The sequence below is a fragment of the Salvelinus sp. IW2-2015 genome, linkage group LG8 (assembly GCF_002910315.2).
Source record: "Salvelinus sp. IW2-2015 linkage group LG8, ASM291031v2, whole genome shotgun sequence".
Lineage (NCBI taxonomy): Eukaryota > Metazoa > Chordata > Actinopteri > Salmoniformes > Salmonidae > Salvelinus > Salvelinus sp. IW2-2015.
This window is the reverse complement of record NC_036848.1, coordinates 54,354,707-54,366,730: the sequence shown is the minus strand read 5'-3', so window position 1 is coordinate 54,366,730 and position 12,024 is coordinate 54,354,707. Positions and strand designations below refer to the sequence as shown.

Genomic DNA, 12,024 nt, shown 5'->3' with positions numbered 1-12,024 from the left:
GATGCGGTGCCTGTTAATTTATCATTGAATCACAGCCTACTTCACCAAACGGGTGATTTAACAAGCGCATTCACGAAAAAAAGCACTGTCGTTGCACCAATGTGTACCTAACCATAAACATCAATGCCTTTCTTAAAATCAATACACAAATATATATTTTTAAACCTTCATTTTTAGTTAATAGTGCCTGCTAACAAGAATTTAATTTTAACTAGGGAAATTGTGTCACTTCTCCTGCGTTCTGTGCAACAGAGTCAGGGAATATGCAGCAGTTTGGGCTGCCTGTCTCATTGCGAACTGTGTGAAGTCCATTTATTTCTAACAAAGACGGTAATTAATTTGCCAGAAATGTACATAATTATGACATAACATTGAAGGTTGTGCAATGTAAAAGGAATATTTAGACTTAGAGATGCCACCCGTTAGATAAAATATGGAACGGTTGTTCCGTGTTTCACTGAAAGAATATATGTTTCGTTTTCAAAATTATATATTTTCCTGATTTGACCATATTAATAACCTAAGGCTCGTATTTCTGTGCGTTATTATATTATAATTAAGTCTCTGATTTTATAGAGAAGTCTGAGCGGTGGTAGGCAGCAGCAGGCTCGTAAGCATTCATTCAAACAGCACTTTCCTACCTTTGCCAGCAGCTCTTCGCAATGCTTCAAGCATTGCACTGTTTATGACTTCAAGCCTATCAACTCCCGAGATTAGGCTGGCAATACTAAAGTACCTATTAGAACATCCAATAGTCAAAGGTATATGAAATACAAATGGTATAGAGAGAAATAGTCCTATAATAACTACAACCTAAAACTTCCTACCTGGGAATATTGAAGACTCATGTTAAAAGGAACCACCAGCTTTCATATGTTCTGAGCAAGGAACTTAAACATTAGCTTTTTTACATGGCACATATTGCACTTTATTCTCCAACACTTTGTTTTTCATTATTTAAACCAAATTGAACATGTTTCATTATTTATTTGAGACTAAATTTATTTTATTGATGTATTATATTAAGTTATAAGTGTTCATTCAGTATTGTTTTAATTGTTATTACAAATATATATATATATATATATATTTTTTTTTTTTATATATAAAATCAGCAGATTAATCGGTATCTGCTTTTTTTGGTCCTCCAATAAATCAGTATCGGCGTTGAAAAATCATAAAATCGGTCGACCTCCATTTGAAACGATCCCACTGCATGGAGCCAATCCTAACCTAACTGGTGCACTCTGGTGGGTGGTCTGTTAAATACTGTTGTCTTCCATCCACATTGGATCAGAGAATTCACCCAGAATGACCTAAGAATAATTAATATGTCCGCTGTGGCACCTCTGCTGCTGAGTCACTGTTTATGTCCCAAATGGAAGCCTGTTCCCTATATAGTTCACTACTTTTGACCAGGGCCCAATAGGTCTAAAGTAGTGCACTACATAGGGAATAGGGTGCCACTTGGGACACATAGCACAGGCTGATGTACTGATTGCTGCTGTGGTAGAAATATGATATCATGTCATCCTAGGGCGCGGACTGTAGAGAGTTTGTGTTTAAGTAATTATGTCTGGGTTAAATCTGATTGAACTGTGTTACTTTCACGGGACAGGACATTAATCTGAAGAGATTGACGAGAGAGAGAGGGAGCAGGCATTCTATCCTCCTTTCATCCCTATCCCGACTGTCCTGTCTCTCACCCGTAGAGGACTGGGACGACAGCTGTCCTGTGTGTCACCCGTGAAGGACTGGGACGACAACTGTCCTGTATGTCACCCGTAGAGGACTGGGATGACAACTGTCCTGTATGTCACCCGTAGAGGACTGGGATGACAACTGTCCTGTATGTCACCCGTAGAGGACTGGGACGACAGCTGTCCTGTGTGTCACCCGTAGAGGACTGGGATGACAACTGTCCTGTGGTGTCAACCCATATGAGGATCTGGGACGACAACTGTCCTGTGTGTCACCCGTAGAGGACTGGGACGACAGCTGTCCTGTATGTCACCCGTGAAGGACTGGGACGACAGCTGTCCTGTATGTCACCCGTGAAGGACTGGGACGACAGCTGTCCTGTATGTCACCCGTGAAGGACTGGGGACCTCAGCTGTCCTGTGTGTCACCCGTAAAGAACTGGGACACCAGCTGTCCTGTATGTCACCCGTAAAGAACTGGGACACCAGCTGTCCTGCTGTCCTGGCTGAGACACACAGACAGGAGCATGTTAACAGACCATCGATCATTTAGAGTAGTGGTTTATAATTGCCTTGTGCTTCTGCATTGTAACATATAGGTAATAACTCACACCTGCCTACAATGTCTAAAAACCACAATGGATCTCCACACATTTGAGCACCCTAGAATTCAATTTAACCAACAAGGTTTTACAGTGAACACGCCAAAGAATATGGAACAATATTTCACAATGGAAGCTACGTCCTTATTGTTTTTCAGAAGTATATATATATATATATTTGCAGACATCAATGACGGGTAGTGAGTAATGTATATGTTTTTGGAGGACTGTATTACATGTCAACAGAAAATAGCTATTTAAACCGCTTGGTTGAAGTGTGAATATCTCAGTAAACTGGGAGAGGGGGGAGACCGAGAGACCAGCATGTAGCCTAGTGTCTGTATACATCACCCCGCTGATTTATGACAGTATCCTTCTCTGAAAACAAAATCTCTACCAGAGTTGTTGTCAACAAGTGCTGTAGCGTGCAGTGAAGCCTTGTGTGTCTTTAAGATGTAAAACTCGTCCTTGCTTATACCAAACAATATTTACAGTGGAATGTACGGTCAACAAAGACTGAGGAGAGTTATCATAGCCACACACAGTTCTATTGAATAGAAAAACAACCTCTAAAACGTTTTCGTTCCATGTTTCATGAGCTAAAATGAAAGATCCCAGAAAATGTTCCACACGATCAAAAAGCTTATTTCCGCGCACATTTTGTGCACACATTTGTTTACATCCCTGTTAGTGAGCATTTCTCCTTTGCCAAGATAATCCATCTACCTGACAGGTGGGGCATATCAAGAAGCTGATTAAAACCGCATGCTCATTACACAGGTGCACCTTGTGCTGGTGACACTAAAAGGCAACTAAAATGTGCAGTTGTGTCACACAAAACAATGCCACAGTTGTCTCAAGTTGAGGGAGCGTGCAACTGACATGCTGACTGCAGGAATGTACACCAGAGCTGTTGCCAGAGAATTTAATGTTCAATTCTCTACCATAAGCCGCCTACATTGTCATTTTAGAGATTTTGGCAGTACGGCCAACTGGCCACACAACCTCAGTCCACATATAACCACGCCAGCTCAGGACCTCCACATCTGGCTTCTTCACCTGCGGGATCGTCTGAAACCAAACACCTGGAGAACAGATGGAGCTGAGGAGTATTTCTGTCTGTAAAAAAAAAAGTCATTTTGTGGAGAAAAACTAATTCTGACTGGCTGGGCCCATGGCTGCACCCCTGTCCAGTCACGTGAAATCCATAGATTTGGGAAAATTAATTGATTTAAATTGACTGTAGCTCAGTAAATAGCTGACATATTTGCATTTATATATTTTTGTTCAGTATATGCACACACTATGTACAAGAGTATGTGGACACCCCTTCAAATTAGTGGATTCAATCATTTCAGCCACATCTGTTAATGACAGGTGTATATATAAAAAAATAAAAAATAAAAATAATAAAAAAAAACTCAAGCACAGAGCCATGCAATAGCCATACAAACATTGGCAGTAGAATGGTCTTACTGAAGAGCTCAGCGACTTTCAACGTGGTACCGTCATAGGATGCCACCTTTAAAACAAGTCAGTTCGTAAAAATTCTTCACTGCTAGAGCTGCCCCGGTATACTGTAAGTGCTGTTAATGTGAAGTGGAAACGTTTAGGAGCAACAACGGCTCAGCTGCGAAGTGGTAGGCCACACAAGCTCACAGAACAGACTGCCGAGTGCTGAAGCGTGTAAAAATCGTCTGTCCTCAGTTGCAACACTCACTAACGAGTTCCAAATTGCTTCACGGTGGGAACCACACATGCAGAGATCATCCGTTCACCTACTCTGCGTCTCACACGGACATGGAGGTTGGAACCAAAAATCTCAAATTTGGACTCAGACCAAAAGACAGATTTCCACCGGTCCAATGTCCATTGCTTGTGTTTCTTGTCCCAAGAAAGTCTTCTTATTGTTGGTGTCCTTTAGTAGTGGTTTCTTTGCAGCAAGTCGACCATGAAGGCCTGATTCACGCAGTTGATGTTGAGATGTGTCTGTTACTTGAACTCTGTAAAGCATTTATTTGGGCTACAATTTCTGAGGCTGGTAACTCTAATGAATGTATCCTCTGCAGCAGAGGTAACTCTGGGTCTTCCTTTCCTGTGGTGGTCTTCATCAGAGCCATCTCTTTGCTTATTTCAGCTGTTCTTGCCATAATACGAACAATATATATTTTACCAAATAGGGCCATCTTCTGTATACCACCCCTACCTTGTAACACAACTGATTGTCTCAAACGCATTAAGGAAAGAAATTCCAAATTAATTTAACAAGGCACACTTGTTAATTGAAATGCATTCCAGGTGACGACCTCATGAGGCTGGTTGAGAGAATGCAAAGAGTGCCCAAGCTGTCAAAGGCAAAGGGTGGCTACTTTGAAGAATCTCAAATATATTTTGATTTGTTTAAGCCTTTTTTGGTTACTACATGACTCCATGTGTGCTATTTCATAGTATAGATGTCTTCACTATTATTCCACAACGAATAAAATAGTAGAAATAAAGAAAAATCTCAAATGAGTAAGTGTGTCCAAACTTTTGACTGGTACTGTATGTTTTGACTATGACAGTTTACAAATCGAAGGTAACACCAAGTAACTTAGTCTCCTCAACTTCTTCAACAGCACAACCTAGGCTACACTTATGATAAACAAGTTTTGGTTTATTTAATTCCATTTACAAGTTGTCAATGTATTAATTGTGTTTTGTTTGGAGCGTTCCTGTCAATGTTGAGTAAGGACGCGCACCTGACTACACATAGTAGGCCTAGGCTAATGTACTGTAGGCTTATAAAATGTGCCCATTTGGGATTATGATAGTATTTCTGATTGTCTTAACGCACCACCACTAATGAGCTGTGGGAGCATCTCAAAGTAATTTTTTCACTTCAAAACAGCAAGTAAAACAAAATGTATATTTTTACATCTATTAAGAGTGACAATAGTTCCTCAATGTAGTCTATTTGAAAKATCTTTCCACCTCTGTTTTTCGATAACCACTCCTCATGAAAGGGAAAAGAAATGTCATGCTCTGATTCAGTGGAAACGTCATAAGAAGTAATCAGGTAGACCTACTTTGCGCAAATAGCCTGCAGCTGTGTCTGGAGATCACTAGCATGGGACACTGAGGGTCCAGAATATTTGATAGAATTTTGATTAATAACCTGAACCAGATTACAGTGAGAAGCTTCTTAAGCAGACAGCTTTATGAAAACCAGTCAATATTCAGATCCCCAAGAAAGTATACCTCTCGGTTTACATCACATATACGGTCAAGCATTTCACACATATTATTTAGAAACTGACTGTTAGGACTTGGTGGCCTATAGCAACACCGCAAAAGAAAAGGCTTTAGGTGAGGCAGGTGAACCTGCAACCAGAACACTTCAATAACACTTGACATACAGTCTTCTGTAAGCATTACATGGATATGGCTCTAAATACACTGCTCAAAAAAATAAAGGGAACACTAAAATAACACATCCTAGATCTGAATGAATGAAATATTCTTATTAAATACTTTTTTCTTTACATAGTTGAATGTGCTGACAACAAAATCACACAAAAATTATCATTGGAAATCAAATGTATCAACCCATGGAGGTCTGGATTTGGAGTCACACTCAAAATTAAAGTGGAAAACCACACTACAGGCTGATCCAACTTTGATGTAATGTCCTTAAAACAAGTCAAAATGAGGCTCAGTAGTGTGTGTGGCCTCCACGTGCCTGTATGACCTCCCTACAATACCTGGGCATGCTCCTGATGAGGTGGCGGATGGTCTCCTGAGGGATCTCTCCCAGACCTGGACTAAAGCATCCGCCAACTCCTGGACAGTCTGTGGTGCAACGTGGCGTTGGTGGATGGAGTGAGACATGTCCCAGATGTGCTCAATTGGATTCAGGTCTGGGAACGGGCGGGCCAGTCATAGCATCAATGGCTTCCTCTTGCAGGAACTGCTGACACACTCCAGCCACATGAGGTCTAGCATTGTCTTGCATTAGGAGGAACCCAGGGCCAACCCGCACCAGCATATGGTCTCACAAGGGGTCTGAAGATCTCATCCGGTACCTAATGGCAGTCAGGCTACCTCTGTCGACCCATGTAGGGCTGTGCGGCCCCCCAAAGAAATGCCACCCCACACCATGACTGACCCACCGCCAAACCGGTCATGCTGGAGGATGTTGCAGGCAGCAGAACGTTCTCCACGGCGTCTCCAGACTGTCACATGGTGCTCAGTGTGAACCTGCTTTCATCTGTGAAGAGCACAGGCGCCAGTGGCAAATTTGCCAATCTTGGTGTTCTCTGGCATATGCCAAACTTCCTGTACGGTGTTGGGTTGTAAGCACAAACCCCACCTGGACATTGGGCCCTCATACCACCCTCATTGAGTCTGTTTCTGACCGTTTGAGCAGACACATGCACATTTGTGGCCGCTGGAGGTCATTTTGCAGGGCTCTGGCAGTGATCCTCCTTGCACAAAGGCGGAGGTAGCGGTCCTGCTGCTGGGTTTGTTGCCCTCCTACGGCCTCCTCCACGTCTCCTGATGTACTGGCCTGTCTCCTGGTAGCGCCTCCATGGACACTACGCTGACAGACACAGCAAACCTTCTTGCCACAGCTCGCATTGATGTGCCATCCTGGATGAACTGCACTACCTGAGCCACTTGTGGTGGGTTGTAGACTCCGTCTCATGCTACCACTAGAGTGAAAGCACCGCCAGCATTCAAAAGTGACCAAAACATCAGCCAGGAAGCATAGGAACTGAGAAGTGGTCTGTGGTCACCACCTGCAGAACCACTCCTTTTTTGGGGGTGTCTTGCTAATTGCCTATAATTTCCATCTGTTGTCTATTCCATTTGCACAACAGCATGTGAAATTTATTGTCAATCAGTGTTACTTCCTAAGTGGACAGTTTAATTTCACAGAAGTGTGATTGACTTGGAGTTACATTTTGTTGTTTAAGTGTTCCCTTTATTTTTTTGAGCAGTGTAACACCTCCCCATGGGCATTTCTCTCTCTTCTATCTTTGTATTGCAACTGATGTATCAAAGGAATTATCTAAGTCAGTCTCAGACATGGTTAATATATGAATGTTATCTGATGTTAGCAAGTTATTGATTTCATGAACCTTATTACTAAGGCTACATATGTTAATATGGTCAATTTTCAGCCCTTTCCTGAGTAGCTTATCAGAGATAGACATAATATGGAAAAGAGCAAACAAAGCAAGAGACAAAAAACATTTACCAGTCCGTTAAATCAGTTGGGGTGTGTAAGTGTGTGTGTGTGTGTGTGGTGCTGGGGTTGAAGGTACGAAACGCATAGGCTTGGCTCCCTCATCCCTTCCAGGCTTTTGAGAGGGAGGGTGGACAATGAGCCTGTCATAGTGGATGTAAGCAATGTCCCACTCGCTCTGGCAGCTTTCACAGCTGTGAGAATTTATTTTCTCTACTGGTGCACAGGATAGTCCTCGTTGAGGAAGATGTACGTTCCTCTCAAGTTGTGGTCTCTTTCCAGAACAGCTAGAACCTCAGGAACTTGACAACTTTTGTCATGGGCCTGTCACCTGGGCCGGTGGTGAGTTTTCAGTCCAGTGGCCGTGCTCCACCTCAAATCTTCCTGCGGTCCTTCTTCAGTTTCTCAGAGATCATTTCCCTCACCTTATCCTCAGACTCCATCCAGGCCTCATGTGGAGATTCTGCAATTCCCTCCACAACAATGTTGTTCTGCCTTGATTGTTCTGCCTTGATATAACAATGATAGAGAAATTCAATTATCATGGCTTCACATACAGAACTGATTGCTGTCATCTTGCAGTTCCCCTGTTTGAACTCATTGAGCTCACCCTGGGAGAACTGCAAACTGCTCTTCAGGTCTTGGACCTCGCTGGTCAGGTCGTCCATTATTTTATTAGTTGAAGCTATTTTATTGTAACAACTGCTTTTGAACTATTTTTGTTCTTTTAAAACATCCTTCACCTGTAATAGCGAGAAACCACTGTCCTCAATGGTACTCCCACCGGCTTTGGTCTTCGCCATGGTAGCAATGTAGGCTACGCTGTTACTCCTTACAGTACAAGACTGGGCAGGTCGCAGGGAAGTTGGATGAGCAGGAATCAAGACAGCCACAAGCCCGGGACAATCCATGGTCCCAGCCACAAGGGCTAAACACATTGCGGGTTGCGTTCAAGTCCTCAAAAAAATTCTGGTAGCTTGATAGGCAGCTAGCAGCTAGGTTAGCTGCTACGCCAAGCTGCTCCTCAGACCTTTGGTCGGCAGGATCCCTGGATAGATTGCAGCGGTCCCAGCAACTGATGCCAACCACGTCGCAGGATCCAAACTCAAAAAAGTTAGCTAGCTAGTTACCATACATTTTCAATAGAACACTTTTTTTCCAGAGACTTTCAAAACAACAAACCGAGCGCTCCCATAGTGCGCAGTCAGAGTAGTCATTTCGCCGTGCATGTACAATTGTCCCTAAGCATTACCATCCTGTGTTGACAGATGCAGGCGTACTGATAAACTTTCCTCCAGTGTGAATGCTTGCCAACGTTTTATAGTTAAGCTACGTATCATTTACAGAGATGTGTAGAATACTAAAAATCTGTACTTAGGTAAAAGTACTGCTACTTAGATTGTAATTTACTCCGGTAAAAGTAGGCTTCTTAAGAAACTACTCAAGTAGGACTAAAAAAGTATCCGGGTATAAAACTACTTAAATACTTGTAATAAATGTAGATGTTATCTGCAATAGTTTCGATTAATATATTTTTTTTAAATTGGGGGGAGTGACAAGGTTGTCATCTGATAGTGACGATATAATATTATAAATCTATGTAACTAAAGTGATCTGATAAGGAAGTACAACCATTAGAGGACAAGTATAGCCCATAGAGTAACTAAAACATTCAAAGGGCAGTGAGTGGGCCTGATTCTAACCCATGCCAACTCTGGCATGTGTGTGCCGGGGTCAGCGGCTGTAACCGCTGGACCACACAGGCACTGAGACAACCAATCAGTCATTGGGCATATTGCTTGCCTTAAAACATACAGTACCAGTCAAAAGTTTGGACATACCTAATCATATGCCCAGTGGATCTACAGTTTTAAATGATTGTGCWGCCTACAAACATTGCTTCCAGCTGTCTCCTGGTAGCGATTCTAAACATGAATTCAAATCCTCCTGCTGCAGGACGAAAAGGGTAAAATGAAGATCCGACATCTGTACCCGACAACACCCAACACTACTCGCATGGTGGGCTGTGCAAAGAAAACAGACTTAACCAACCAACCACACACACACACTTTGTTCTGGCAGGTGTAAAACAGCCTCAGGATGCAGTTTACACATTGCCTATAGCCACTAGTAATACTACTGTGATGTCACAGAGACTAAAACTGCATCCCAAATGATGCCCTATTCCCTATATAGTGCACTACTTTTGACCAATTCCCATGGGGCTTTGGACAGAAGTAGGCTGATGACTCATCCAGAGTTACATTTTGCTGCTAAATCGATCTCTGTATACTGTACAGTCAATCTGAATCTGCAATCCTAAAGGTCGTTTGTGGATTTAAAATGATGGGCGTTGTACAAAACAAATCAGCAATAGGATCGTCTCTAACAAATCTGACCAATCGGAGTATGAAAGTTGATACTGTCATGTAGGCCGGCGGTGGCCCAACCCATCGGTTTCTGGGACCAATCAGAACGATCAAAATGTGTTCGTATTCCAGAAGACATTGGGGAGGGAGGAAAATCCAGACTCATCGTGGAGAAGAAACATTCATGGGCATGGTGTTTGGCCGGAGCCATGTGGATGGGTAGACAGGCAACAAAATGTGTGCACAATTTTTTTATACAAATTTAACTAGGCAAGTCAGTTAAGAACAAATTCTTATTTACAATGACGGCCTACCGGGGAACAGCGGGTTAACTAGCGTGTTCAGGGGCAGAACGACAGCTTTTTACCTTGTCAGCTCTGGGATTTGATCCAGCAACCTTTCGGTTACTGGCCGAACGCTCTAACCACTAGGCTACCTGCACCCCACTATGTAATGAATAGGGTTCCATGCGCGACACAACCCGAGACTGTTTCTTACTCCAATAGAATAAATCAGTATATTTGTATAATGTACAGTGCATTCTGAAAGTATTCAGACCCCTTGATTTCCCCCCCCACATTTTGTTATGTTACAGCCTTACTTTAAAATGGATGAAATCGTTTCCCCCCCCTCATCAATTTAAACACAATACCCCATGTTCAGGTCTCTCCAGAAATGTTCAAACGGGTTCAAATCCGGGCTCTGGTTGGGCCACTCAAGGACATTCAGGGGCTTGTACTGAAGCCACTCCTGCCTTGTCTTGGCTGTGTGCTTAGGGTCGTCATCCTGTTGGAAGGTAAACCGTCGCCCCATTCGGAGGTCCTGAGCGCTCTGGAGCAGGTTTTCGTCAAGGATCTCTCTGTACTTTGCTCCGTTCATCTTTCCCTCAAGCAGGACTAGTTTCCTAGTCCCTGCCGCTGAAAAACATCCTCACAGCATGATGCCGCCACCACAATGCTTCACCGTAGGGATGGTGCCAGGTTTCCTCCAGACGTGACGCTTGACATTCAGGCTAAAGAGTTTCTCATGGTCTGAGAGTCCTTTTGGCAAACTCCAAGCGGGCTGTCATTTGCCTTTTACTGAGGAGTGGCTTCCGTCTGGCCACTCTACCATAAATGCCTGATTGGTGGTGATGCAGAGATGGGAGAACCTTCCAGAAGAACAACCATCTCCACAGAGGAACTCTAGACCGCTGTCAGGGTGACCATCAGGTTCTTGGTCACCTCCCTGACCAAGGCCCTTCTCCCCCGATTGCTCAGTTTGGCCAGGCGGCCAGCTCTACGAAGAGTCTTGGTGGTTCCAAACTACTTCCATTTAAGAATGATGGAGGCAACTGTGTTCTTGGGGACCTTCAATGCTGCAGAAATGTTTTGGTACCCTTCCCCAGATCTGTGCCTCGAAACAATCATGTCTCGGAGCTCTACGGACAATTCCTTCCACCTCATGGCTTGGTTTTGGAACCTTATACAGGCAGGTGTGTGCAATTCCAAATCATGTCCAATCAATTGAATTTACCACAGGTGGACTCCAATGAAGTTGTAGAAACATCTCAAGGGTGATCAATGGAAACAGGATGCACCTGAGCTCAATTGAGTCTCAAAGCAAAGGGTCTGAATACTTGTGTAAATTAGGTATTATTATTTTTTTGCAAACATTTCTAAAAACCTGTTTTGGCTTTGTCATTATGGGGTGTTGTGTGTAGATGAATCCATTTTAGAATACGGCTGTATACTTACCGAATGCACTGTAAAAAAAAAATGATATGCATAATATATACCCGTGATTGATTGTGACTCTTTCATATTCAGATCTTTGCTTTCATCATATTTGGTGATGTATTTCAGCATACCTCACTGAGATGGAGCGGGCTAATAGCACTATTGAAATGATAGCAATTATCTCAACACAAGGCCAAAATGCATTTAACAGATCATCTGCGGCTAATGGAAAAATCAAATTTAATGGATAAACTCTCTCGTGGACTACCAATTGAGCAAACGAGCCAGGATGATTAAGCTTTGACATACCAAGAAAATGTTGGTGTGTGTGTGTGTAGGACAGCAGAGGTTGTGATGGTTGGTCACAGCAGATTGTCTGGAGGTGGGGGATGTCCTCCTTTCATG

At 43.0% G+C, this 12,024-nt stretch overlaps 1 protein-coding gene across 1 annotated transcript in view; it reads right to left on the bottom strand.

Moving 5' to 3' along the window:
* Nucleotides 1-12,024, bottom strand: part of LOC111968174 (BAR/IMD domain-containing adapter protein 2-like) — a 159,952-nt gene that overhangs the window by 144,819 nt on the left and 3,109 nt on the right.